The sequence below is a fragment of the Delphinapterus leucas genome, chromosome 1, assembly GCF_059928025.1.
Source record: "Delphinapterus leucas isolate spDelLeu-1000000601 "Yukka" chromosome 1, BTC_Dleu_Yukka2, whole genome shotgun sequence".
In the NCBI taxonomy this organism is placed as follows: Eukaryota; Metazoa; Chordata; class Mammalia; order Artiodactyla; family Monodontidae; genus Delphinapterus; species Delphinapterus leucas.
Genome location: NC_143129.1, coordinates 54,167,993 through 54,193,120, shown reverse-complemented (window position 1 = coordinate 54,193,120; position 25,128 = coordinate 54,167,993). Strand labels below are relative to the sequence as shown.

General features: G+C 44.2%; 1 long non-coding RNA gene across 1 annotated transcript; it reads left to right on the top strand.

The window, feature by feature from the left end:
• The first annotated feature begins 892 nt into the window (after nucleotides 1–892).
• LOC111165661 (uncharacterized) lies at nucleotides 893–24,806 on the top strand. Its single transcript, XR_002642415.3, has 3 exons — nucleotides 893–1,986; nucleotides 21,386–21,545; nucleotides 23,855–24,806. It is a non-coding gene; the product is annotated as an uncharacterized LOC111165661 (long non-coding RNA).
• Nucleotides 24,807–25,128: the final 322 nt, after the last annotated feature.

Genomic DNA, 25,128 nt, shown 5'->3' with positions numbered 1-25,128 from the left:
CTGGCCTGGTGGTTTTGGTGTATGTAAGACAGAGGCAAACCATCCTAGAATTTCCAGTGTCCCAAGGTGTGCACCAGAGGATCAGATGTGACCGAAAACAAAAGATAGGGTATGGTATTTGGGCATGTGCCTGGGTGGATTTGGATGGGTCAGAGCATTCAGCCTGGGGCCGGTCTTTCTGTGCTGGCTTTAACACAGTGCTTTCAGCAAACCCTGGCAGTGAAGCCTGGCCATTTCTAAGAATGGACCTTGCTGTATCAGGAGACAGCACTTGCCAGAGATGTGGCAGAGAAAGCTTCTTTCTTTCTTTTCTTTCTTTCTCTCTCTGTCTGTCTTGTTCTCGCTCGCTCTCTCTCTTTCTCCCTTTTTCTTAATAACAAGTGATGTAACTTTTAGAAGTCTGGGGCGTGGGGCCAGTGTCTTCATCCCAGAACTCACATTTGTGTGTGATCAGTTAGCTAAATCATCCAGAAAAGCACAAGAGCCATCACAGGGCCCCATGCTGAGTCTTCCACAGAAGTCAGCTCTGATCTATGACTCAGCCTGCTTGCCCTTCCTCTTGCAAGCAGCTCTCGTTTTCCTCAAGAAAACAGACCACTATGCCTCCCCTCTCACGTGACCGCCCCAGGACTCCATAGCAGCATCTTACCACGAGCCAGCACATTATAGTGCTTGCAGACAAAGCCTTGCTTTATGACTTTCACTGCTAGTTATAACTGCTGGGCTCCCTGGGTGCTTAGAACCGTTAGAATCAAAAGTATCTCAACATACAGCACCATGGCCGCAGGCTTGGCTGGAGTCTAACGGTCGTGCCCTGCGGTTATTTTGCCAGTTATGGGTGAACCTCAAACAGTTAAGAACTGCGACTCCATTTCAGTTACCTCCCCAGTAACTCGAATGCTTCTCTTTACCTCATGAGTCTGCAGAAGAAGACGGGCAAGTGTTCAAGAACAGACTGTCTCATGAGATTTCCTGTACTTCCTGCTGCTGCTGCCCAGGCCACACATCCCCCAGAAAGTCTTTCTCATGATAGGTCAGCGCTTCTGCTGCCAGTTGTGGTAGAGGCCAGTTGTAAGGAGGGGCATGAAAAGGCAAAATAATGAGGAAGAAATGTACCCTCTACCTTTTTTCGGAGGGGGAGGGTACAGGGGAAGGAGGTGATGACTTGAAAAATTTACATGTAAGCTCATGTAAAGTTTGCAAGGAAGGCGTAGAGTGGGTTGGAAGAGGCCCAAGCCACTGTGGAATTAGCCACATGGGCGTGCAGCTCTCTCAATCAGACATCTTCGTGGTAGAGTATTGCAAGAACTAATACCCAAATTCTTTCCCTGCTTTCACCCAGCTCCTCCTTCATGAGCTCCTTGTACAGCTCATTGAGTACAATTATTCAAGAGGGAATCAGCAAGTTCAGGGCGACAGGGAACATTGACAGGATTGTGGTCATCACAGGCAGAAGGCCCCGATCACCTTGGAGGGAGAAGATGCTTGCAATGTCAGTGGTGTATCCCCACGCCCAGAAAAGTGCCTGGCACCTAATCAGCACTCAGGAAATATTTATGGAGGAAGTGAATGGAGGCAAATTTGACTCAGGTTAGCATTACTTTTAGAGAAAGATAGTTATTTTAAAGCAAAACAGATATGCTACTTTATTGCCTGTAGAATGATCTCAGGCCTTTGTCTTTGTCCCCTATCCTGGAGAGAACCTGTAAGTGACTCTTCCCTGCCCCACCCCCCATCATACACCCACTCTGAGTGCTTACCTTTTTTTTTTTAGATGACCGTTTAACAGGGAAGAACATGCTACCACAACGTGACGAGATCCCTGGCCTGTGTATCTTCTCAAAACCTCAAGTCTGGTTTAGCCAAGAGCTAGAGATGACCAGGGGACAGTGGTCAGCCTGGGATGGCTCTGCCACACCTGGAATCACCGCTGAGTGAAGGGCCTGTGGAGACCACAACACTCTGAGAAGTCCACAGCAATTCCAGGTAACTTTTGAGGGAAATTCCTGACATTCCCAGTTCTTTTTGTCCCTTTACTCCACAGAGTTTATGGAATTAATGTACACTTTCTTGGAACTGACTGCTGTGGCCTTTTAGGTATCTGGGATCTGAAATACATTTCCTGTTTTCATCGGGACCCATCTTATATCTCTTGAGGTGGCCTCAGGTAAAAATTCCTGGTGGCATCCCTCCCTCTCTTTCTTCTTTCCTTCTTAGAGAGGTGGCTAACGAATAGTAGTCCCTTCCAAACCCATAGCCTCACGCTAAAATCCAAGGAGCAGAAAGTCAAAGACAGGGGCGACAGCCTCTAAGTTCAGCTGGATAGATAAAAATCCATCCCGTTCTGAAGATTCCGTGAAGGAGATGTTGCTACCTCCTCCCTCCACCATTGTTTTTGTGTGTATGCACTGTCCGCCCATCTTCATCCAAAACAAGACAGGAAGTGACTCACCCAAAACGTAACATAAACCAGAACTAGCTACAATAAGAAGTATTAGAAAGAAAAAGGACACACAAGAGTTGGGCACGAGATGGTGCCGTGAATGAAGTTAATACGCAACTCAGGCTCCGAGGCACTCACCAAAGGTCACAAATCTGGCCCAAAGCTGTTGAACAGAGATGAGAACAGGAAGTGGGTTAAGATATCCGTTCATGGGACCCAGAGATACACACGGCAGAGCAGTCCAGGTGTGTTTCTCAGCTCCGGCAACTTCCTCTTCACCTAGGAAGCCCAATGCCCAGGTCCTTCTGGGCCTTCAATCTCAGCAGCTCCCAACCCCCTGCTTCCTCACCACACGTCAGCCACCCTGGTCTCCTTTTTGTTCCTTGAACACACCAAGGTCATTCCTGACTCGAGAACTTTGCACCTGTTTTTCCTCTTTCCTCAGATCTTCACACATCTGCCTTGTTCTCGTCATTCAGGCCTCAGCCTAAAGTCCCATCCTCGGAGAAGTGATTTCTAACTGCCCACTTGAAAGCGGCTCCTCTTCCCCTAAGCCCAATGTGAGATTGCTTCACCCTGCTTGTTTTTTTCTCATAGCCCCTAATCACTACATGAAAAATTTTAACTCACTTATTTGATATGTTTACTGTGTGTCTCTCCCATTACAGAAAATCATGAGCACAAGACCTGGCCTGCACCTCTTAGGACAGAGTCTGGCACTTAGGAGGAGCCTCAGTGAATATTGGTTGAATAATTGAGCTTATACTAAAACTAAGAAAAGCTTTTTCTGAAGGGTCCTCATAAAAGGGACACTGAGCAATATGATGGGCATATCCTTAGCAGCATCCTTACAGCAGTCACTGCAAGGAGTCTCCACAGACTCTTATTTAGTGTCAGGTCAGCTCGGGCAGGGGACAAGGGGAACTTACCATGAATAGTTTTATCTGCACTTGCGTCCAGTTCCCCTTTCTGTCCGACAGCATTCTTGCTTGCTGCAACCAAAGGCCATTATGCCATCCTCAATAGATTCAGATAGAAATTTGCCACCATTGTCTGCCTCAAAAAAAAAGAAAATCATTTTTATAGATGTGAAAAATTCCACTGGGCTTCCCTGGTGGCGCAGTGGTTGAGAGTCTGCCTGCCGATGCAGGGGACACGGGTTCATGCCCCGGTCCGGGAGGATCCCACATGCCGCAGAGCGGCTGGGCCCGTGAGCCATGGCCGCTGAGCCTGCGCATCCGGAGCCTGTGCTCTGCAACGGGAGAGGCTGCAACAGTGAGAGGCCCGCGTACCGCAAAGAAAAAAAAAAAATTCCACCAATTTGCATTATTTGGAAGGAAACTCTGTGGATTAATAAAAAGGTGGTATTTTGGAATATATTTGGTTTTGTTGCTGCTGTTTTGGTTTTTTTTCTTGGCCACACCATGGCATGCAGGATCTTAGTTCCCCAACCATGATCGAACCCATGCCCCCTGCAGTGGAAGCACGGAGTCTTAACCACTGGACCGCCAGGGAAGTCCCTGGAATATATTTGAAATAAATTATTTATTATGATTGAATAGACACATTGGCACAGTTGCTAATACAAAGGGCTAGACACCTTTACGAGCTCCATTTTACAGAAAGTTATAAAAAGCAAAGCTCGACTTTGCCACGAGCTGGCAACTATTTACACAGAATTTACGTTGTACTAGGTATCATAAATACTGTGGTGATGATTTAAAGTATACAGGAGGACGTGCATAGACTATATGCAAATAGTACCCCATGTTATGTAAGGGACTTGAGCATCCTTGGATATTGCTATGAGTGGGGGTCCTGGAACCAATCCTCTGCGGATAATGAGGGGTGACTGTAATAGAGTTCAGTAATAATACCAGAGTTTAAATAACAAAATAAACTGGAAATTTTCATATAAGAATGTAACGCAATCTTGGACTTCCCTGGTGACGCAGTGGTTAAGAACCTGCCTGCCAGTGCAGGGGACACGGGTTTGAGCCCTGGTCCGGGAAGATCCCACATGCCACAGAGCAACTAAGCCTGTGTACCACAACCACTGAGCCTGCACTCTAGAGCCCATGAGTCACAACTACTGAGCCTGCGTGCCACAACTACTGAAGCTCGTGCACGCCTAGAGCCCGTGCTCTGCAACAAGAGAAGCCACTGCAATGAGAAGCCCGCGCACCTCAACGAAGAGTAGCCCCCGCTCGCCGCAACTAGAGAAAACCCGTGCACAACAACAAAGACCCAATGCAGCCAAAAATAAATAAATTAATTAATTAATTAAAAGAATGTAATGCAGTCTTAAGGATTTTCTAGAGACTTAGTGGACAGTGTCTGGTAACTGCAACATGGCCATGGAAGGGTATGCTTTTGTAGATTTCCTGTACCTAGCAGATACAGCAAGTCTCGAGTATCCATGAAGTCAAAGATGAAAGCCCAAAGGGGACCATCTGGGGAAGTCTAAAGACAAGGATAACCAGTAGTAGCAACATGGCTGGACTGAGAATGATGCTATTCTAACACAGGATAGAAAATATAGATGTGATGAGGAATTATTTTCAGTTATCCGGAAATCTACTGTAAGCCTCATTCTTTTTCTTAAAACAGAACTCCTCTGAACTCTTGCACATGAGGAAGCAATAAAGGAACTGCTATTCTAGACTTAATTTTGATCAACAAGTAAAAAGTCATCAGGATTGCAGAGATGAGGGAAAATTTAGGGGAAAATAACCATGAAGAGGCAAACAAGTAAATGGTGAGTTGCATATTCCCAACTTCTGGAGAGCAAATTAAAGTTCAGAGAAAAAAGAACACTGGTCCCATGTCAGAAATTGATTTAACAAAATGGACTGAACACATACAAAATTGACTGATAATTACTAGGCACTCTATAGCTAGAATACAGCATTGGATAAAGCAAAGTTCCTGTCCTCATGGAACTTGCGGTATAGTCAGGGGAGAGAGGAATAAAATCCAAATATATAAATAAGTATATAATTTAAAAGTAGTTTGAGCAAGCTCTTTGGAGAAATGGCTGATTCTAGAACTAGGGCAAGAAATATACAAAATAAGCTTGAAACATCTTATAGTGTCAGGAAGTAAGGAAGTGCTCAAAAACAAAAAAACCCACACTAATGGGGGTGTGTCAAAGGGACACAGAAGCAAACTGAAAGCATTCCCAATGACCAGAACTGGAATAAATTAAGCAACAAAACAAAGCAGTACTGAATTATAACCCAAGGTGTAAAATGAATATCTCTGAGTTCACACTGATATAAATAAATGATTCAACAAACAAATAAATGGAGAAGAGGTGACTCTTCCATGAAGAAGAATTCCAAATAATTTATGTAAATAATCCTTCCTCAAGGAGGTGGACCATAACTCCCACCCCATAAGTGTGGGCTCCACATCGTGTCTTCCTCCAAAGGCACAAGGCAGAATAGCAGAGTGTGCCCTCTCCAGCCGGCCTGCCCATGTCTCATCCTGGCTCTTCCACATAATAGCTGTGTGCCCTTGGGGAAGTCACTTAACCTCTCTGTGTCAGAAATTCCTCATCTATACGATGTAGATCATACTAGAACCTGCCTCAGAGGGTTGTTGTGAGGATTAAATGAGTTAGTACATTTAAAGCACTAACAGGGCTTCCCTGGTGGTGCAGTTGTTGAGAGTCCACCTGCCGATGCAGGGGACACGGGTTCGTGCCCCGGTCCGGGAAGATCCCACATGCCGTGGAGTGGCTGGGCCCGTGAGCCATGGCCGCTGAGCCTGCGCATCCAGAGCCTGTGCTCCGCAACGGGAGAGGCCACAGCAGTGAGAGGCCCGCGTACCGCCAAAAAAAAAAAAAAAAAAAAAAAAAGCACTAACATTCTTGGCATACAATAAGTGCTGTATATGTAAATAAGTATTTAGCCACTGGAGGTGTTGAGCAGAGTAGTGTTAATGGCTCAGTTTAGTTCTTTAAGGGATCTCTCTGTGTTTTCTGTGGAGAATAGACTCTAGGGTGGCAAGCGTGGGACTGAGAGGTCAGTTAGGAGGCCACAGTGGTGGCCAGAGTGATGGCGGCTTAGACCAAGGTGGTCATAATGCGTGTGAAAAGAAACAGCTTCAAGATAAATTTTTAAAGTAAAATTGATAGGATTTGCGAATGAATTGGATATAGGGTATAAGTGAAGGAGAGGAGCAACAATGTCTCCAAGAATTTTAGTTTGAGTAATTGAGTGAGTGGTTGTACCGTTTTACTGATATAGGATGCTGAGAGAGGAGGGTTGGTTTTCTGTTTTGTTTTTGTTTTTGTTTTGTTTTTATTGGTTGGTTGGTTGTTTTTTTGTCAGGGGAGGTATTAAGAAATGTTAAGAGAGGAAAGTGAAGTGAGAAGTTCTAAAAAATTCAACTCTGACAATATAAATTATTCCAATACAGGAGAAAGAGGACGGCATCTGAAGAAACTTATGTAGTTACAGTGTTTGTTATTTGATGAACTTCGATTTTTTAGGTCAAAAAAATAGCTAGAACGGCAAAGAACTATGCCCACACGTTGCACCAATATCAGTTTCCTGGTTTTGTTATTATAGTTAAGTAAGTAGGAACCATTGGGTGAAACTGGAGGAACGGTACTTGGGATCTCTTTGTACTATCTTTGCAATTTCCTGAGAATCTATCATTATTTCAAAATAAAAATTTTAAAAATTACTCTTGTTTAAGAGAAAGAAATAACAGCAGATATTTTAGAGATTTTAGTTGACTACAAGATATTATGAATCAATACTGTGATGTGGTTGACAAACTAACGTTGATGTGGCTAGGATTTATAGAAGTTAAAAAAATTCCAAAGAGGGACTGTAGAAGTACCACTTTATTTTGTCCAGGTCAATCCACGTGCGAAGTAGTAAATTCAATTCTTGGTGCCACACTCGCAGATTAACCGGCACGTTGAATGACAACTAGACACAATACCCAGAATAGGGCAGCCCTGTCATATAAGAAATAGTTGGAAGGAAGCTAAGATATTTACCCAAGAAAATTGCAGACTTCCGTGAGAAAGTCTTCAGATACTTGACAGGCTGTCATTTGATAATCAAATTTAGAAGAGCCTTTGACATCCCTTTAGCTAAAATAAACTTACACTTTCTCTTCACAAAATGCCAGAAGTATTTTTAAAGAACACTTAGAGAAACTGTTTTAGCTGTGTTAAAATTTCTGATTTTTTTGAAAACAACTGAAGCTGAATAAACCTGGAACATCAAAATGTTCTCCCAACTGAATCTAAACTGTTATTTCATTCCGTTTGAAACTGTTACTAATTTTAAGGAATCTCTACTTTATTACCACCACCTTCAACCATTTCTTCCTGCAACTGTCTCAAGAGCTATTAAGATATAAGACCTATTACTCGGAGGTCTGTCAGCTTTTCAGATGGAACCAAGAAGTTTTATATTAAATATTTGCTTTGACTAGCAGAGATGGGAGTACAGCACTTTTCCTATTTCTCCTGATCTATGGATGGAAAGGAAGATGGATTTAATACTGTAAAGTTAATATTGCTACCTCTTAATATTATTTTATATTATACACTGCAATGAAGTTTAGACAGAAATTTAAAAAGAAAGAAATCACTTGGCAGTTTGCTGTAATAAAAGGCTATAAAAATATGATAATAAACCCAATGAAAAGAATCTTACAGATACTGATCTTCATATCCTGATTATGATGGAGGCGTTAATTGAGGAGTATCACTATTGTGTGCCTATTCCATGTGCTGATGAATTTTTCTAATTCCGAGCCAGCAGAGAGCATGAGATGAATATACTGCTTTGGTCAAAAAAAGTCAAACAAAAATGCTGAACATCATCATGAACCAGAAACAAAACATAGAACATTATTCTTCCTTGGAACAAAATTAAACTCTTGTTGCACCTAGAATGGAGAGTATTTGTAGTTCTGGTTGGTGACTGTCTTAGACTCTTGTACCATTTGCATCATCACTGGGAAGAGGCAATGAGCAAAATAAATAAGTGAAGATATAACCTGTTAGATGAGATCAGTGTTATAGAGAAAAATAAACTAAGAAAGGAGGTTAGAAGATGCTGAGATAAAGACCTAAAAATGAGAGAGTAAGATAAGCAAAACTCAGAGAGAAGAGCAGTTCAGGAAAAGTCCTGGGACTGTGCCTGATACATTCTGAAGCAGAGTTAACAGCATGAGAAGTCACAGAGAACCTCGCAGGCCACTGTAAGAATTTTGGCTTCTACTCTGAGTGAGAAGGGGATCTGTTGGGGGGTCTGAGTGGAAGATTGACCTGATCTAAACTACAGTTTTATGGGAGGGCTCTGACTGCTGTGTTGAGAATAGACTGGATGGGCTGGGAAAGGAGGTCATAGGTGGAAGCAGAGCATTCTGGAGGCTGTTATCATGATCTAGATAAGCACTAATGATGGCTTGGAGTGGGGTGACAGTGGTTGAAGTGGGGAGAAGTGATTGGGTTCTGGGTTCCATTTTGAAGGTCAGGTCAACAGGATTTGCCAACTGTTTTGTTGTGGGATGTGAGAGGAAGAGGAGAGTCAAGGAAGGATGAAGTTGCCATTAACTGAGAAGAGGAAGACTGTGGAAGAGCAAATTTGGGAGATGGAGGACGTCAGAATCTCATTTGGGGGATGCTTGGCTGGGTATACTTTTAGATATCTGATTGGAGATAACAAGCAGGCAGTTGGATATATGAGGCTGGAAAGCAGGGGATAGGTTGGTGCTAGAGGTATAAATTGGGAATGGTCAGTATTTAGATGAGATATATAATCACTAGACTAGATGAAAACACTGAGGGCAAATGTAGAGAGAAGGGAGACGAGGCCTACTGCCTGAGTTGTGGAGCATGGCAGAATTCAGCATCAGAGAACGAGAAGGAACAGGGGGAAGGGAGGAGGGAAACCTGGAGGATGTGGGTCGTTCGTTGTCATAGCTGCTCTCCCTCCATCTCTCATTCTCCTTCTTTGCTCTCCACCTCTCTCAGCCTCACGTCCCTCACTCTTAGGTAAACAAAGACATTTTCTGTCAAAGTGCATGAGCCAAAACAGATATTTCCCAGGTAAACACTATCCTTTTAATTGGGTGATTCTTTTAAAAGGCACATAGATCGCTCTTAGGTACATTAGTTACAGCATGTGGAACAGCCAGAACATCAAGTTACCCAGCTCTGTGGGTTCCATGGACCCGCCTGCCAAGTGGTATGGAAGATATTCTCATTAGTGTTGCTGTTGGTATTGTTCAGGGAGGCTTTGGCCCTTGCCACACCCCTCCCTCCTTCCTTCTCCCACTCCACCCCCTGATCCAGAGGCCAATGAATGCTCACATCATTTCACTTTGGTCCAGCTGCCAGGCTGGGGAACAGATGTTGTATTGTTAACACCAAGTAAAAAACAAACAGCCCCATTCCTCTGTGTTCTCCCGCCTCCCCCTCCATCCCCATTTTAGTCCCCTGGTGAAAATGGGCAAACAATGTTGGGGAGAGGAGTAGATGGGGCTCCAGTGAGTAATGCCATCCTCCCCAGCCAGGGCTGAGCCTTGGCCGGAGGCGAGTGTTCTCCCAGGCCCTGTTTACAGCAAACACGAGTTCTATCAGCTGAGTGGCTGGCTCGTGGCTGGTGACGTGAAGATGCTCACACTGAGCAGGGCATTGAGAGAAAGAAGACAATGACCCTCTTCTGCATGTGGCCCCAGTAATGCATCTAATTGCATTTGATGAGCAAGAGCTATGACCACAAGACAATCCCAAGGGAAGAAGGAAATGATTTCTTGGCTGAGGTCTTTCTCTATGTTTGCTCATTTCTTCTTTAGAAACGTTTAAGAGATGGAGGGGGCTGGGATGTTCATTTCTTTTCTGGAGACCAGAGGTTTAGATTCTTCTGATTTTTTTTTTTTCACTTCTCATGCAGACCCTTTCCTCAGGTTCAGGGACATGGAGGGGTGCAGGGGGTGGAGTAACCATGGACAATCCAGGGCCAAGGCTAGAAGTGAAGTAGCGCATGGAGTTGAGGAGGCCAAATGAGGGGAAGCAGGGTGTGCAGGGCCATGGCAAGTGGTTGGAACTTCCCTTGAAGGTACTAAGTGTCAATGAAAAGATTTTACACAGGAGGGTGACATACAGGAAGCAGATATTTCCTCTGTGAAGAAGATACATCTTCTGTGAAGGACAGATGGGAAGGAAGAGCCAGTTAAGAGGCTGCCGTAGCAAGCCGGGTAGCAGACAGCAAAAGCCCCAACATTCCATTAGAGTTGGCTCAATTGTTGTTAATGAGACAAAGTCAACAGGGCTTAGGAACAAATTGGGTGCGGAGAGGGGTTGGGTGAGCATGATCAGGGTTGTAGTAAGAACGTACTGGTTCTCAGCCCTGAAACATTTATGCCCAATCAGCCTCCTGTGTATACATCATTCAAAATAAAATAGGGGTATGGAATTCCAAACATTTTCTGTTTTATTTTAGAATGGCTACTTTGATACTGTTTGAAAGCACTAAACTCTTTCCAAATAATTCTTTGGCATCCTGGTTTTGTTTTCTTGGTGTTTCACGCACGTGCCTTTTCATGCTTATTGGAAAAGCCAGCACTGGGAGGGAGTTGTGAAATTCATGTGTGAGCCACTAGGTGGATGGCACGCCTTTCACCAAGAACAGGGATGCAGGAAGAGGATATGCAGGGGCAGAGGAGAGATGAGCTCAGCCTCGGACGTGTGAGTTTGAAGTATCAACAGAGACAGACACTGCCAGAAGGCAGCTGATTAGATGAGTCTGGAGCGGAGATGGTAGAACTGGGCGTCGTCAGCACTCATGGTGGGGGAGAGTCATAGGAGAGGATAAGGTCATTCGGGGTGGATGTGTGGAGGGAGAAGGGAGAGGGCCTGGAATAAAACCTGCAGAAAACTGGCATTTTGGGAATTGGGCAGGAAAGGAGTCTGATGAGGAGTATCTAGGAAGATGCAAGAAAATCCAGGAGGCAGTAGAGCCCCCAAAGGGTAAGGAACAAAGGAATTTTGAGAAGTAGGAAATAATCAACAGCATCAAATGCTATAGCCTGATTCAAGGCAGATTAGAGGATGAGAAGCACTGATTAGCATCACCGCATGTAATATCAAAGAGGTCACTTATTATTGAGAGTGATTCCTAAGGAGTGTGGAAGGATACGAATGAAATGATAAAAAAAAAAGAGGTAGTGAGTTTACACTATTAGTGGTAGCTATAGAAGAATGGAAAGATGAGGTTGAGAGAGGGTTTTATGTAAAGATGGCAGAGAACACATTAATACCTTATTTAAACCTGCCAGACAAATACATCAAGACTCACCAGATTCAGGGGGCAGGGTGGAGAGCTTTAATACATAAACGAGTTTTAGGGGAAGATTTTTCTTTGCACCACCTATAGGCTACAGAGAGTCAGCTGAGGCAAAAATTTTGCTTGGCTTCAACGTGGTATTCTGCAAAGTTGGACAGTCATTTACCAGGTACCTATTATGCAGGCTGGCTAATGCATGAGCTGCTGTGGGGAGACTCAGAAACAATGAGCTCAAGAAGCTCATCACCCCCTGAAGAGAGAAAACTTATGTCAGAGGAAACAAACCTACAGCATGAAACACCCACTGTGCTTGTCCTACACTGTGTTTTTGTACAATTGAACCGTTATTTTAAAAGATCACACGAAAAGCTGGATATCTGGCTCCTCTCGAAAAACTAGAAGGTATATGACTTCTAACCTGCATTACTGCCAGGCAGCAATTGACTGCAGTGAAGGTGTGACTGCCCATTACTGAGAGCGCCCATTCTCCAATTCACTCCGGTCCCCAGAATTCCCTATGAGCTGACTCATTGAGAAGACGTCATTTACATTATCTGCTCGCCCTTGGGAGTCATTTGTGCTCGTGACCACTCCTGAGGACAATCTAAGTCATGAACTACTATATGCTAGAATGCATGAGGCTGATAGCTTTGTTGCAGGTATTCAGGGAAAGGAGAAATCTGTAGAATTAGACAGTTAAGCAAAGCTTCTCAAACTTGGTCTCAACAAGTAGATAGGATAAGGATAGGTGGTTGGATGGATAAATAATTAGATAGATGAAAGAGAGGAAAGCATTTCCCTTGGGTTCCAGGATGGACTTGACGCCTTTTCATGGCATGCCATGGCTGGAATTGAGGGAGTACAGATCTGGCACTTTTCCTTTAAAATACGAGAGCTTGTTTTCAGAGCAGGGAGAAGAAATTTCAACTTATTTAAAGACAGTGGTATCTGTAATTTCTCCATTCCCATATGACTGTCCTATTGTAGACAGCTTCCTAGTCAACAGCAGTGATCCTGTAGTGATATTGCAATAAGCTGCTCCCTTGAAAGTCAAACAGAAAGATCATATAACATTAGGATTTTATATCTATATAGTCTCACTCTTGCTTGCCACAGTTGCATCAATCCCAATTCCCTGGATAGTCATAATATCCAAGTAATCTTTCTTTTCATCTTTTCCAGCTGATTGTTTGTGCCCATCCCCCAAAGAGGGTGCTTTTCAGGCTCAGTGAGCTGCAGTTCCAACCTTGAATCTAGTTCCAAGATTTGGACAGCATTTGAAATGACCTCAAAGGGATAATAACTTATTAATCCCTTTGATGATTTCTAAAGTTCAAGAATGAAACAGTCACCCTAAATGAGAGGGAAAAGCACTGAACTTTTACCATACTAATTCATTGACCCCTGTTTCAATTCCACCCCTGTGGCCTTTGCACTGCATTTTCTGTCTTCTGAATATGACCAGCTCTGTGTGAAAAGCCCACTTGTCACCTGATGACTGTAAAATGTAGCCTACCAGTTGACAGACCTCACTCTTAAATAAGAGCAGACAACCAGGAAACTTCAGATGCTTAAGGAAACCCTCCAACATGAAAGATGAAAATAATAACAAACAGTAATAAAGCAACTTGGAGGAAGCAGAGGCAACTCCGAAAACAGAAAACTACCGTGAGTACATGATTAGTATCTTCAGAGAGGTAAGGGAAAGTTTATATCTATGCAACAAGCAGAAGATGCAAAGCAACAGCAAAAGGAGCCATGAAAATAAGAAAAAGTGCTTGAGAACTAAAGATACAATAAACTCAGTGGAAGATGTAAAAAATAAAATTGAAGGACTCTTCCAAAAGGTAAGAGAAAATGTGTACAGTGATGGATAAAAATATCTTTTAAAAATAAGAGAATCCAGGGAGTTATTTTTCTGACTAGTGATAGTTCCAGAAAGAAAAAGAAAAGAAAAAATAAATAATAGAGAAGAAATTATCAAAGATGTAATACAAGAAATTGAAGAATCCGAGGTCCCAGACTGAAAGGGCCCATCAAGTGCACAACATAATGAATTTAAAAAGGCTCACACTAATGTATAAAATCATAGAATTTCAACATACTAGGGATAAACAAAAGCTTCTACAGAGAAAAGTAAGTTACAGACAAAGAAATGAGATATAAGAATAGTAGTAAACTTCTCAACATCAGCACTAGACTAAGCTAGTAGACAAAAAAAATTTTTTGAAGGAAAATTATTTTCAACTATTCCCAACTAAAAGTCTTAATTAAATGTGAGCATATAATAGACATTTTCATATAAGCACGATTTCAAAACATTGCCGATGTACGCTTTCTCAGGAATTCTTAGTGAGTGTGCCCCACCAAAATGAAGATGTAAACTGAGAAGAAGGCATGGGATCCAGGAAATGGGAGATGCAGCAGAAGAGAAAGATAAAGGAAATTCTCGGGATGACTATGGAGGGAATTTCCATGTGGTCAGGTTTTCAGTGAGCCTGGAGAGCAAGCCCAAAGAGGAGTTGGAGGACAGAGCCTCCTGGAGGAAGAGCTACAGAAAAAAAATGAAGCTGGACACATAACAAGCTTCAAGACAAACGCAAAATTATCTCCATCCTCCACTGACACCTGGTTTGACCACATGGAAATGTATATAGAGTGGATGTTGAATGGTGTAGGGGAATTTAGCCATAGATACCAAGGTAATTGGTAGAAGAAGAGGAAGAGGAAGTGGAGGAGAAGGAGGAGGAGGAGTACAAGGAGGAGGAGGAGGAGGAGGAGGAGGAGAAGGAAGTAGGTTACCGTGAATTACCTGAAAAAGCAAAAGGTTGAAATCATAGTCCTTAGGCTTGGCATGCACAATCTATCAGTGATAATAATAATGTAAACCCTGAATATTGTTTTTAATTCTCTGTTGGAGGAATAGGAATTGGAAGCATTAGAGAAAAAAAGAGGGTATGAGAAATCTAATACCTCATTTACAGTAAAAATTTAAAAATAATGTCAAATCATTAATCAAGTGACAGCAGGATGAGTATATTATTTAAAAATATGGGCTTCCCTGGTGGCGCAGTGGTTGAGAGTCCGCCTGCCGATGCAGGGGACGCGGGTTCATGCCCCGGTCTGGGAAGATCCCACATGCCGCGGAGCGGCTGGGCCCGTGAGCCATGGCCGCTGAGCCTGTACGTCTGGAGACTGTGCTCCGCAACAGGAGAGGCCACAACAGTGATAGGCCCGCGTACTGGAAAAAAAAAAAAAAAAAAAATGGAAGTACATATCACAAGAAAGAGCTGGAAGATGAATGTAATTGCCTCTAGGGAGCAGGATGTGGGGGAAGGTGGTCAGGAGGCCACTGGGCTACTGGGTTGATAAGTATCTTTAGCACATTTGACTTGTTCCAACTCAGGGCCTATGTCGCTTCGATTAAATTTTAAATTAATTTACTCTCCGAAATATATAGTAGCCCCCAGACAGTTTTAGAATAATTATGCACCTACCAAGGTGAATGCTGGAAAAATAACAACTCACTTAGATGCATCGTTTGTACATCTGGCATCTTACCAAGCAGTTACCAACCTGGAGTTACAGCTCCTTACCACAGTCACCCGTTCAGACAAACCCCCGCCCGGTATGCTCAGGCAACAGCTGCTTCTGCCAGTCCTCATTTCGGGAAGAGGGAAAGGGATGAGTTAGACAAAAATAGGTGTCTGTGTGGAAAGAGATTTTTTTACCTTGATCTTTAAGCCAGCTACGTGTACATCTACTATGATAGAAGCCTGAATGTTGGACAGTGTTGAAGCCAACAGCTAGTTCTCAGCCTCATTCAGAGAGATCTACACAAAGCTATAGAAAAACAGAATGAAATTTGCCAACTTGCTGAGATTTATAATATCCCCTTCCAGCAAAAACTATCAGCTAATTAGTCAGAAAAAAACCCATCCTATCCAGAGGTGATAGAATGCTTTACACTGAAAGGTAAGTGTTAGAAAGGACCTTAGAAATCATCCAGTTCAACTGTTCCCAGAGAACCAGAGAGGCAAAGAGATTGTCCAAAGCTACGCAGCTTACTCATATCAGAACTGGATCTAGAACCCTGGATGGGACTCCATACTGCCAACCTCAGAATTTGACCTGTAGCCTTCAGATAGATAAATAGATATAGATTTTAGAACAAGATCAGGATCTGGACACAGTTGTAGTTCTGAGACTTGTGATCCTTCCATCACTCCAGACTGCCTCACAAAGCAACAACAGTAAAAGGGGAGATATAAAATCCAACAAGTCAGAGGCTTACCTCTCCCTGAGCTGCCAACCTTTAGGGTTTAGATGGTCCATGAATTCAACAATGACTTATTGAGCACCCACTATGTCCTGAGGGATTTCCAGATAGAGGTGTCTAGTGGACAGGTGGATATTGGGGTCTGAGGTGAGAGATTTCAGAGTCATCGACAAGTTAGGTGGTGATCACTGTCACACTGAAGAATGAGATTGCCTCGGGAGAATGAGTACGCTGAAAAGAGAAGATGCCCAAGACAAGATCCTAAGGAACACCAGCCTTAGGACAGGAAGAGTAAAGGAGAATACAAGCAGTGCCTGGAACCTATACCTGTCTCTGAGTAACCATCTTATACGTCTTAAACTCATTGCTTGTTTTTCTCCTGAGTGTTAAACGTGTGTCATAAGTATCTTTAGCCAGTGCTTGAAGTTATAGAAGGAAGGAAGTGGGAGGATTTAAGGGTGAGCAAAGGCATTCAAACTTCTCCTGGTTCATCCTGGAGAAGTTGGTGGAACAAGTTTTGGACTTCCTGTGGAAAAGTAAGCTGCTGCCCACTCTGCCCCCATTGTAGCACTGTTGCCACTAGCAGGGGCCCCAGGGAAACCTGGGGAGGACAGGTGTTTCCTGGAAGGGTCAGTGGAAGGCCATCTACCCCTCTGCCAAATGAACCTGGTCCAGATCAGAGCATGTGCTGCTCAGAGCCATGTGGCATAAAGGTTGGGTAAACATGCACTTGCTCTGTGATGAGGAGAACGGCCAAGGAGACTGGACATGACCAAAAAGGTTATCATATGCTAAAAGCAAAGGGAAAAAGGCAATGACATGCACCTTTCACCTAGTTAAGTGTATTTCTCAGGGAAATGTCATTTTAGAAAAAATAGAAATTCTAAGTAGGAAAGTGTTGAGTTGGCCTGGAAGGGGTTGTTGGTTGATTGTTAGTTTTTGATTGATCCAAGATCCAGCAGGTTTTATGAGCAAGGAGTTCCAGATCTCCTCCCCCATGTCCTAATTATACTAGGCCCTCCCTGGAGGCTCTCCCTGGCTGGGATTTCATACCCAAAGGGAGTAGAGAGAGCTGGAAAGCACTGTAGTGGAGAAGAAAGAGCCCAGGCTTTGGAGCTACGCAGCCTAAGGTTGAACCCTGACGTTAACAATTAATCAGTGTGATCTTGTGAGAGTTATGTAAACCCCATGAGTCTTGCTTTCTTCATCTTTAAAATGGGGAAGATGCTTACCTCAGAGGATCGAATGAGATAGTATTTATGAAAAGGTACCAGTGGGTACTCAACAAGTGCTCCCTCACCTCCTACTTCCTCTGCTCATCTTCCCCTTGAAAGCCACCCTTGAGTGGGCAAGATAACACTTAATAATCTTGGCTTTCCTGCAACTCCTTGCAAATTAGACACATTGCCCAAGCTGACAATGATCTCAGCATTTTCTCTGTGGACCATTAGTAGGGATTCTACCATCATGTCACCAAGATATTGCACCCTGAGCATTGCATGCGTCAATCATTGGGTATGAGCTGACATGCTTTTGTAACTCTCAGCTGTTCACCCGGTTCTTTGAGAAAATATTGCATTTCTATCTGTCATTAGAGGTAGTGGAAGCTTGATGAGGTTCCTGGTCTTCTGTCATCTTTAAATCCTCGGGAAGGCTCAAGTGTGTCAGTTAAAGACAACCCCTCCCACCCCCCACCCCAGCCTCGTCCCCCACATACTGTGATGTATACTGGTCAGCATTGATGAGACTTCCCTCTTTTGCTGCTGTGATTCACCAGCCATGGGTACCATCTTTTCTGTTCTCTCTCCCTGGCATATAAGTGTTTCCTCATTTGTATTTCTTTCCCTGAAGTTCATGCCCTCAATCATCTCCAGCAACCTGGATAAATTTAGCTCTTCTCAGGGACTTTTGCTGACTTGGTTCCATGACTGTTGAATGTTTGGCTGCTCCCCAGAAAGAGTTTGGGGCTGGCTCCCCTCACTTGGAGGTCTCATCTTGTTCTGGTGACTACTGTGTCACTTGTGTAATTGGTCATTTGAGTCACCTCAGGCCAACCAGTTTGAGAACCAACAAGTTTGTGTTCTTGGAACCTGAAGTCCTTCATTCCCGCTTCTGACCCTCTGACCCCTTAGTATCCCTTCCTTGTTTTTATTCTTGCCCTGAACAGCCTGTGGCTACTGCTCTTATCTATCATGGTCACTTCCCATTAGGGCTAAGAAGGCAACTAATAAAGGCTTCTCGACTCTCTTCTCCAGGAGCAGGGCCTCAGGTCTCATTACCAGGATCCAGCAGAGTGAAGTGTACTTAGCAGATGCTCATTTAACGTTTACTAATTTGACTTGTTCAAACTAAACATCAGAGAGGTTAAAGTCAGACTCCCTTGGTCAGCAACTAAATGAAAGAGAAATGCACGCAAAGGCCATTATGTTTTTAGACACCCGCATTTTCAAGCATCCAAAATAAGGCTCATGGGTCATGTTGAGTAGGTTTGTGTCGGACTTTGAAGGATGGGAAAGATTTGAATAGATACAGAGGAAAAGGAAGGACTTATTAGGAGAAAAGAACAGCACAAACATAGAAGACATAGAACCAGAGGGGGAAACTGGCACAAGATGCATGTATGTAATGTGACTTGGGGGTGTCTGTAAAGAGCTAGTCTTATTCCAGTGAAAATATGTATAAGGGGAAGAGGAAAGAAAAAATGATAGCCACCCTTTGCTGGGCCTTGAGAGCTTGGCTGTGACCTAATCAACCAACCAGCTACAGACTCCCCCTACCTCTCAATGTCCTTGTTCCTTATAGGAACAACTAGGTATGGCTTCTTTCCAGTCCCATATTCACCCACACCCCAGTTTAGCTGCTGTTGTTTCATGGAAAACCAAGTTAAAAAGTGTCTGTAGAGCCAAAGTAATTTACTCCAGAGACCACTCATGCGCAAGCCCCATAGTGAGGTTGTCTAGCAGTGTCTGGGGTGGCAAACACTCATCTGAGGACTCTAGCACTTGGTGGTGATCAGGGCTACCAAAGGCTACAGCTTCAGGAGGCAGCGAGAGGAAGGAACAGCTGTGCCCTGCATAAAGAACCCACGCACTCCTGATTGGCCATTGTTCTGGCATGTGAGTGGGACCAGTGACCCAGATGTCACTGCTGCCATCCTGGCTGATCCACAAAGAAGTGAATCAGGTCTATTTTAGGAATCTGTTCAACTGGTCACATGGAGAAATTGCTATTAAAAAACAGCTATTTACCAGGAAAGCAAAGCTCCTGCAAAACAAAAGGTTAGTATACTCTCCCCAGTAACTCTTTAAACCAAAGCAAACACTGGTGCAGGCCAGGTTTGCTCTGTAGTTCTGCTGTCCACCCTTGGTCATCTGATTCCCAAGGTTCCTGGTTGATCTCCTCCTCGGGAATAAGCTGAGAAAGGCAGCTGGGAATATCAAAGGACAGGGATTTCTAGAGGGTAAGAGGGTTAGGGTCACATAGCAGTTCTCTTGTTAAATGACTGGTTGATTTTTCCAGGAAAGTCAAGGGGCTTGACCAGGCAAAGCTCAAAAGAATCTGGAAGGTCTAAGACCCTTTATCATAAAAGTGTCCCCTCCACTTGTATTTGAGGATTCTGTATTAATGGATGGGAAGTACATCAAATATAGTCCATAGAGATATTGCTCTAACTAGAGGACCAAACCATGAAGGCAACACCAAGAGCATTAAGATCAACATTGAAGAGATGACAAATGCGCTGATTATGGTGCCCATGCAGTGGCTGGGACTTCCTACAAGCCATCACCACCGTATGACCTCAGCTTCTCGATGGGTATCCCTAAGCCTTCCTTTCCTCTCAGCTTCTAAGGTGTGCTACCACTCGGAGTCATGTCAAGTTAGGAAATCCTTATGTGACCTGTCCTATGAAACTTACAATCTTGCTTTGTGCACAGTGTGACACATATATCCAACAGAGAAAATAAGATAAGGCAATAATACTAGAGAATAAGTGGCATAAAAAATACAAGTTGTGGCTGGGGACAGATCAGTGTGCATCTGGTGGGCAGATCAGATAGCGTGGCCTAGAGCACACAATGAAAAAGACATTGTCTATAATGGAAATTGAAGTCCCTAGCCTGACTTCCAGTGCTTTCCATAATCTGACCTCCACCCCCATCTCAGCCTTACCTCCCAGGGCTCCTCCTACAATCCAACCAGACTGCACCCTAAGTTCACCTTGCTCCACGGGTGGTTTTTTACCATGTAGCAAAATTCTTCCTTTCCTCTGCTTCACCAAATGCTAACCGTGTTTGAGGTCTGGCTCACATTTCTTCTGCTCCTTGACACAATTCCAGCCACCCAATCCCCCAGCCCTCAGTGACCTCACACTGCCCTTTGTCCACATGTACTTCACTCACAGTGTTCACTGTCTGGACGCTCATTCATTCATCAATCACAGACAGCTTAGGATGGCTCTCAGCTAGTTATCTCAGACTATTACCTAACTTTGACTCTTTGTATATCATCCCCCCAGCTGTATTATTCTCTCCTTGAGAGCTTGCATCTTGGATGTCCTGCATCACCTAGCACAGGACCTAACACATAGTAGGTGGTCGATAATTTGTAAAATGAATGACAGTACAGACAACCTTTTGATGCACAACTACTTTTTCTAATTTATTCCACCTGAGGGGGTAAACAAAGGGGCTACATTTAATGAAGGTCTATCATGTGCACTTGTTTGGCATTTTCTGAACATCATATCATTTAAACTTCACATCAGTCTGAGAGGTAAGAATAACATCTTCAGTTTATACATTATGAAAATAAGGATCAAAGATGTGAGTGAGATAATTTGTTCAATGTCAGTCAGCAACAGTGAGCTAGAGTCGAGAGGCAAACTCTGGTGTGCCTCGCTTAGAATACCACACTCTTTCAATGGTCCTGCACTGCCTTCCATCTGAACATCCACGGGAAGGTTGCTGAGTTTCTTCCTGTGGGTCTCATGCCCTACCCATGAGTTTTACTTCATCACTCCATGCATTCCCTCTCCCTTCAAGCTACCTCCCAAGAGTTGCTTCTCCTGGAACCCATTGCATGCTTTCATATTTCCATGTAACTCCCTTAGCCTGGAAAATGTCCTTCCATCTTTTCTACCTGTGAAATCTTACTTATCCTTGAAGGTCCACCTGAAATGAATATCGTCTCCATGAAATTTTCTGTAATCCTGCATGATAATTAAATTAAATGCCCTTACGTCTGAGTCCCCACAGCCCACTGCCCCTTCCACAGTTCAGAACTCACTTTATTCTGCTTCAAATTCCAATCATTTGTTTACCTTCCTGCTTTTTCTCCTAGGGTGTAACGCAAGGGCAGGGAATGCATCCTCTTCATCTCTGTAACTCAAGCCTTACATGACAGCAGCCCGGTCTCCCAAGAGCCTTTGATGGTAAAGGCAGCTGATGATGTGGAGCATGAATTCAGCAGCATCACACACACCTTCCGTGATTCTGCCCAGGTAATGAGCCATTGGGTACCAATCAGAGCCAAGAATAAGAAGCTCTAAGCAGATTTCCCACATTTCCCACATCTGTCCCCAACGCTCAACCTAGAGGGGTTTCACCTTGAGGCTATATAGTCCCCAGTGTTCAGTGATTCAAGAATGGTTCTACCTCCCTTCTTAATCTGGTCTAAGGTCTAACTTGTTACTAAGATCATTAATGCCACAGGGAGAGGCTGTCATAACAGCTTTTCCTGTGTTTTAAAGTGCTATAGAGGGATTTCCCTGGCGGTCCAGTGGTTAAGACTCCGTCTTTCCACTGCAGGGGGAACGGGTTCGATGTCTAGTCAAGTAACTAAGATCCCACATGCTGTGAGGCAAAAATAAAATAAAATAAAGTGCTATGGAAAAGAAATGGCTGGATATATTCTTTTTAATCTCACCTTTAGCAATAAGGTGTGATCTCTAAGTTTGAAAAATGAACAAATGAATAAATAAATGGTGAACGTGCCAGACTCTATTTAAATGAAGATATTTGACATTTCTTTGGTCTTTCTTATAGAGTTGCAGCCCCTCCCCATGGCTCTAGAACACATTCCATCTAAAGATGGGGACTGGGTTTCCTCCTGAAGAACAGGCAGCCATAAAAGGATGTTAGTTCAGGAGCCAACACAGTGAATACGACCAGCATGGTATCTGGAGCCCAGAAATCTGTACACAGCCTCTGACTCCATATGACTCATCCAAACAACAAAGATCTCTAGAAGCAATCACTAGGGCAGGGCTTAGGAAACACATTTTCTGTGGTATGCCATCCCTTGAAGGCACAGCTTGAAAATTTTAAGTCTATGTTCCTAGTTTCTAGCACAAAGCCTACACCATAATTAACACTTAATACATGTTTGTAAATGGATTCTATCCTTGCTTTTCGTTCTCTCCTTTTATCATCCAACTTTCTCTTTTTCCTCCTTTCCCATCTCCTTTCTGTCCATTAGGACTTGTTGAGGTCCTAATAACTGGAAATAATTAAGATCTTAATCACCTTCCCCTTGTCCACCTTACCCTAACCTCCAGGCAATACATGAATGTTCTTTATGAAATATTAAATATTGGGTTCCCTTGTTTTTGGATACCTGAGCATGACAGTTGGCTTCTTGGTGATCAAGCCCTGCTCCTATTCCTTCACCTTTACTCTCATTTTTCCTCTCGCTTCTTTCCAACCTCCAGTGGTGTCGAAAGCTGCATGAATGAGCTGCTGACCCTCCAAGCTGAGAAACTTGGCCCTCAGAACCATTCCTTGGGAACTCTCACTTGCTGTTGTGTCAGGTTTCTTGCAGATGGGTTCACAGTTGCTGTCAGCCATAATTCCCACCTATACCCCCATTCTCCTACCCTCTGCTCGCCCCACCAAATCCAAAATATTACCAAGAACTGTGCCCTAGGGGACTGGACACATAGGCTGTGCTGGTGGCCTTTAGGGCTGTGCTGGCCACCATCTCCACAGAAAGGATGCTTCTGTTCTGGAGTGTGTGACAGATTAAGGGCAGCCCAGGGAAGCAGGAAAATAAACCACGATGTGGAGAATGTCAGCACTCCCAGGAAAACAGATAAAACTCCCTGTCTGATCCATTTTTATTTGGGCAGATTTCATGTTGAATCATTTTGCTTGCTTGAACATCAAAACATACGCCCTGGTCCCAGCACAGTCCATCCCAGATGAAGTTCTCTGCTTAAGGAGTGGGGCCTTCAAGAGGGGGAATGAGCAGCTATAAACAATCCCTGTGTGCTTACCTCCCACCCCCGGGCTTCCACCCCACCCCAAGCCTACAAATCCCATCTGGAGAGTCTGCCCCTCATAGTGAGGAGTATTTGATCCACCTGACTTCCTGATAAACCTTCAGACAGAAGTGTGTGTGTGTAGTGTTGAGTGGGGATGTTAATGTCGTCAATAATAATTCAAAATGAGTTCCTGCATATGAACATTGTCTAGTCTTGGAAGGCAAATATCTCTTCATTAAATGTCAATCATTGCTTTAGAAGAATTTTTAATGGGGAAGTACTCCAAAAAAAAAGCCAATAGGAAAAAACAAAAGCAGGTAGATACCATATATTATAGGTAGAGATAGAGACAAAGATACGCATTGAGCAAAGAGTAGAAGGAAATACATCAAAATGCCTGGAGAAATTTTCCCAGCGTTGTGAATTATGGGTGATTTTGCTTCCTATTTTTCTTTATGTTTCTGTGCTGTCCGAGGTTTTCTACTATGAACAAATGTGACTCTAGTAATGGTGGATGGGATGAATTTTTAAATTTGTTTTTAATGTAGATCGCCTTGCCTTGACCTGATCCCATCAAGAAGCCTCACTGAAAGCTGAGTGACCTGAGTACAAAGGCTTCAGATCTTCCTACCTCACGGCCGGCCCAGCCCTCCTTCCTGTTGTCCAGCACAGCATCCGGCAAAGGCCATTACCCTTATTTAAGGGCAGATGGTGAGTTGAAAACCACACAACAGAGGTAGTTCAGGCACATAGGTCTGTAGGAACCAAGTTCAGACGTAAGCTAAGAGGTCACCAATGGCTCCACAGCTGTGCCCCTACCCCCAGCGCACCCCGAGAGCTTCCTCCCAAAAGATTCTTTAGCAAAATGGGAAAGGGAGGAGATCAAGAGTAGGAGGGGAATGAGGCAAAGGAGCCAAGAAGGGGGTTTCTAATACAGAATTGAAACTGCCCTGTTCAGGGGCTGGCAGATTTCCAAGGACCTCCAAGGATGCAGAGAAGGCCTGGGAGAAAACCAGGGACAGGAGGCAAGGTTCACTTCAGCTCAGACACACTCCACCTCCTCCTCTGGCTCCAACCCCCTCTACTCATGGCCAGACGTCTTAAATTCCCCTTTTTTTTTTTTTTCCCCTTTTTTGCGGTATGCGGGCCTCTCACTGTTGTGGCCTCTCCCGTTGCAAACACAGGCTCCGGACACGCAGGCTCAGTGGCCATGGCTCACGGGCCCAGCCGCTCCGCGGCATGTGGGATCTTCCCGGACCGGGGCACGAACCCGTGTCCCCTGCATCGGCAGGCGGACTCTCAACCACTGCGCCACCAGGGAAGCCCCTTAAGTTCCCGTTTGTGTTCCTTTTATCTTCCTCACCCAAACTCTAGCTCCCACCCCCACCCCCAACTTAATTCCATCACCCCCTGACAATCTGAGCTTGTTTCTCCAGGGCTTGCAGCTCCTGCTGTGAGGGTGACAGCCACACCCAGCTCTTGAAGAGGGAAGTAGCTTGTGAGGTCAGGGAGGAAGTGGGGGAGGTGGGGCTGGGTGGGGAGGAGGGAAAAAGCTTGGAGTAGACTTTTCAGAAGTGTGGAGAGGGCAGCTGAGGGCACCCAGCTCCCCACCACCCCCATTACACTGTTAGTGCGGCCCACCCTTGAGCTGCCCTCAGTATTGGGTTCCAAGTGGGTGGGTGTCCAAGGAAGAGAAACTATGGAAGCAGAAGGCAGGAAAGTGCAGGCACTGCTGGGCGATGCCCACCTTTGCACTCACCTGGCAGGGCCCACTGGAAGCAGTGACAACAGGTTGACATCTGTTCTTTAGATACTAATGCCA